General features: G+C 42.7%; 1 protein-coding gene and 1 long non-coding RNA gene across 2 annotated transcripts in view; one reads left to right on the top strand and one right to left on the bottom strand.

The window, feature by feature from the left end:
* The window catches only part of CD38 (CD38 molecule), a 47,970-nt gene that overhangs the window by 27,504 nt on the left and 15,719 nt on the right, over positions 1-4,747 (bottom strand). The window lies entirely within an intron of this gene.
* On the top strand, positions 2,712-4,741 carry LOC109322367. The gene is made up of 3 exons (XR_002104364.1): positions 2,712-2,777; positions 3,156-3,169; positions 4,543-4,741. It is a non-coding gene; the product is annotated as an uncharacterized LOC109322367 (long non-coding RNA).

Raw genomic sequence — 4,747 nt, 5'->3', positions numbered from 1 at the left:
TCTATTCCTGCTAAAAGTGTTGATTGAATTTGTGGCTTCTGATTACCTCCCTGGCTCCTGTTTTTAATTTCTCTCTGTTCTACAGGTGTTAATGACCACCTGACTTTTTTTTTTTTTAAATGGTTTTGATGTTCCACTATTTAAACTGTTTCCATCCTTCAGTTTTACCTACCCACCCACACTTTTTTAAATCCTAGATCCACCCATGGGCAAGTCAGTGGTATATAAGCTGTTGAAGAAGCATATGCCCAGAGTGGCTACACCTTAGTGCAACATGAGCTAAATAGCATGCATCAAAGGATGATCCTGCCCTGGAGTAGTATAACTCCAAGCTGCATGAGGAATGTTTTTAAACCAGCTTCAGGTATTAAGATGCATTGTGTAGACAATCCAGAAGTTAAGAGCCACCAAAAATTACTGTTTAAAATGGGCCTTGCATAATAATTTTGGGCAGCTCCTTTAGGTCTTAACCCCTGGACTGTCCACATATTAACACTTGTTATGCAGATCAAAGTGATTCCAGGGCAGGGCACTTATCCCTGATTTGTGCTACCAAGATCATTCCATTAAGGCGTAGCCACTCCCCGTAGATATACCATCCAAAAAGAAGTCCTCAAGTATCCCAGAATCTCCTGCACCCTCACCCATAGAGAAGGGATAGAAGCCTGGCTGGCTGCAATTTGAGCCTCACCCCAGCAGGTAGAACTGCTAGGCAGTTTGCTCAGCTCTGCAGGCATATCTAAGCTACTGCTTTGAAGTAGGCAGTTGTCTATAAAAGCTCTTGCTTCTGAATTGCTTTTTAAGGTGCCACCCTCCCCTACTTTCTCACACCTAGAATGAAACTCGGAAGGCTTTCTTACCAGTAGAATGGCATCTTTTGGCACAAAACAAAAGAAGCTCCTAGTCCACTGGTTAAACTGGGTTTTAAGACCAGGTAGTAGTGAATGCCTCAACCACTGTTCGGGGGGTGTTGTGAGGCTCTTTGTGGGGAAGGAGGTAAAAATCTTTGAAAGGTTCTGGCCTTGTGGCACTGATTTTGAAACGACTTGGGAAAACTTTTGCTGAATGGAGTTCTCATTTGTTTAGTCCTATTTATAATAGTATATATTTATTTTTAACTGAATAAATATCAATTTAGTATAACTCAATACTTGAAATATTTTTATCCTTGGATACTTTTTTTTAATATTTAGACATTAAAATAAAGACTTAAGATGCACATGCTTACAAAGAGATTCTTACAAATGTTGTTTTGTGGTGTTTTCAGAAGCAAAGTTTTTGAAAATTGCTGCTATAGGTAAAACAGAGTAGACACCATAGGAATACTGTAAGAGTAACTTAAGGTTTAAGACTTAGGACCTGATTTTGCAACCCTTTCTCGCATGTGGATTGAAAAGGCAGACTTGTCTCCTTTCTCGTACTGGAGGCAGAGCAGGGGGAGAGAGGAGGCCTGGAGAAATAGCAGGAGAGAGAGAAGCTTATTTCAGTGTGGTGGTGGCGGGTGCTGCTGAATATACCATCAAATGAGACCTAAAATTTAAAGCTGATGATAATTGTGAGAGATTTGCTGTGACATCTGCATTTAATAGACAATAGCTAGCACATAGCATATTCTAGGATTGCCTTTATGTCTCTGAATTTTGGATAGAACTGTTAAGTTGTATTTGGCCATGACTTTAGCTATTTCTATTCATCCATCTTTTTTAATGAAGATCTCATTCATCTGCCAAAAGGAAATTGGGGCCAAGGACACTTTCATTAATGGCTATTTGAGTGGCCAAATGTTAATGTGCATACTTAAAAAAAAGAGCGGGGGGGAGAGAGAGGCAAGTCTCTTCAACAATGTATCTTGTGGATCAGTATATGACTTTTCCTGGCTAAGCTTGAAATGTTCTTCCATTTGTAAATAAATGCAAGAGGAACTTTGGGAGATGAGATCAAGACATCTGGAGGCTCAAGATAATGAAATTCTTCTTTTTCTATTTTCCAATATCCTTTTTTTCTTTTGTTTGTACTTGGATGTATGGAAACAAGCTCATTTCTAGTACAATGAAATAAATTTACATGAACTTGATGTTTCATGGCTTCATCTCCTTCATGAACAGTATGCTCTCTTGTTGGTTCAGCTCTGGAGTGCAGTCAGATAAGGGTATCCTTAGTTCCTACACTCCACATGTTTTGTGAGAGATCCTCCACTTCAATCAGAAATGGACCTTGGTATATTATGAAAACACTGGGATGGTGGAACTACCTTCAAATTCAGTCACATGTGAAAATACTCCAATGTCCTGCATTCCAGGTTTTTGTTCTAAAGAACTAGCATGCTTCTGTGCATGGTTCAAACTGATAAAGAAAACAGGAGAACTTTCTATATGGGCCTATGGCATGGGTGCCAAGTACATGGAGACCCCATGGCCAAGGCCATGTTCTCCCTGCCCCCAGGAAGAGGGTAGCATGACCACCCATGCCTACTTGGGTGGAGTAGTCCTAAAATGGGTATATCAAGTCCTGGTCCTAGGCTACATGACTCCAGGACAGCATTTTGTCCCAGACACGTAGTATCATACAGGCATCCAAGTTTTCCATTCACCATGGGGAAAAATGCAGGAAATGGGTTTCCTTTTGCAAGCTGGCACAGTTTTAGCCTGCAAGGGGCTGCAGGATGCAAGGAGTGCCACATGCACGTGTGCATGCATGCACAAGAACATGGCCAGGAATTCAGTCCCAGCAGCAGTGAACAGCAGTTACCGTCTCACCCCCCTTGCAGCTGCCTGCAGGTAAGTTTATGGAGGAAGGTGGAGGGAAGATTTGAGGAACCCATGGAGAAGGAGGGAGTGGGGCAGGGGCTGGGCCCCTTGCTGCCCAGCCAGGGTGGTGCCTGGGGCCATGATGGAGCAGGAGAGATCCATGGGAAGATCATCTGGGGGTGGTAGGAGCTAGCCCCCTGCTGCTGCATGCCTTCCCAGGGAAGAAGACACGGCAGGGGGGGCACAGGCCCCCCCCCCCCGATTTGTATGCAGGGTGGGGGCAGATGCAAGCTGTGCACTGCAGCCTTGAGGCTCCCTGGCCTGCTACCATCTAAAACTTTGTAACTATGGCCTGTGAGTTTGGGTGGGTTTTTTTTTTTTCTGACTGAACTCCCTCACGCTCCTCAGTAACTTCAGGCAAGGTAACTAAGCTTTTTCTCTTGTTTATTAGATATGCTAAACTTGTTGCAACAAAAAGTCAAATTATACAGATTGTAGGAGCAGGCTGAAAAACAAATGTCATAAGCAACCTGTACTGTCAATGGGCAGTACATTGAGGGTAGAATTTTATCTGCAATTATTACCCTTTCAGGGTCACTAGCAGAACCTTACCTCATTTAAATGCATTAAGCTCTTGTGTAGGAAATCTGGCCCTCACTTAAAAGAGTAGTTTGTTGCATTTGATATCTCTTGGGCTGGGAAAATGCTGCTAGGAACCCTTAGTGGCTTTATCATTTTGTGAATCCAGTGACCAAAGTTGCATGCTCGGCTGTTACCCCATGTCACAGACGTTGGGAATGAAGTTCTTCACCTAAATTATTTTGGAAATCTGACCCTTGGAGCCATCATTAGGCTTCCAAGTTAAAATAACATTAACACAAATGAGCACAGCTCTAAGAGAAGTGTGAACTTTGGTTTGTTTTGTTTTTGTTCTGGTAACTTCACATGCAGAAGAACTTGAACTACCCTTTTTAATGACAGATTGTGTGTCAAAGGCTTTCTCCATCGCTGCCTAGACTTCTATATCAAATGGATCCAAGGCTGGATCTCGGGTGGGAGAGTTGGGGTACCCCTCCCCTTCTATTGTGCTTCACCTGCACAATGAGGTCTCTGAGCTCCTGGCTGGTCAGTGCAGGCTCCTGCCTGTGCACAGAGCTCTGAGTTCATCAGCTGGTCAGTGTAGGCTTTTCTGTGTGACCTAGAGTCCAGAGGGGTAAGCACTGCAATTGTTTATCCCCCCCCCTCTTCCCCTGCCCCTGAACTTGGCACAGGAAAGGGGGGAAGAAGAGGGCAAATTGTGTTAGGGCTTACTCCCTAGGTTTTGGAGCCTGAGCTGAATGGACTCATTGAATTTGAAAGCTCAATAAGCGTGTGCCACACAGCTGAATGGAGCGTGGCTGTACTGCTACATTGGTTTCCTGGATCTCATCCTAACTCTCAGATGTCTCTGCCTGAGCTAGGTATCTTGCTGTGGTTGTGCGTTAATAGTGCCCTTGAAGATGAGTTTTCTAGCTTATTTTGAATTGGGTCTGATGGTGGAGAATCTGTGCGACAGGCATGCACAAACTCTTAAACACATTTTTAAGTATTATTACCCTTGTGTGTGTGGGTTTTTTTTGTTTTTTTGTTTTTTTTTCTTTTTATATTGAATTGCTCACTAGGCTGCACACATTGCTATTTTTTCCCCTATGCATTTTAAACATTTATTTTCTTGCACCTTTTGTGTCTCACAATAGATATGAAGTAGTCAGAAAAACCCAGTTAAACTAGATGCATTGTTCTTCTACATTTTCAGCTTCAAGGCTCTGCTAAGTTGAATTCAGAGTGAACACTGCCACCATGTGGGAGAATGGAGTAATCAGGAAAATTTTAATGCAAAAGGGACTACTACTAAGCTGTATATCTTTCTAAATCCTATATGAAAGTTAGGAGAGAACTAATTTGGGCACTTGTTAAAATTTGCCTTTAGAAAAACCAGTGAATATATACACCAGACAAAG

Source organism: Crocodylus porosus, unplaced genomic scaffold (genome assembly GCF_001723895.1).
Source record: "Crocodylus porosus isolate Cpor-Errol unplaced genomic scaffold, CroPor_comp1, whole genome shotgun sequence".
NCBI lineage: Eukaryota > Metazoa > Chordata > Crocodylia > Crocodylidae > Crocodylus > Crocodylus porosus.
Note: the sequence above shows the minus strand (reverse complement) of the source record. Positions and strands in the feature narration are given on the sequence as shown.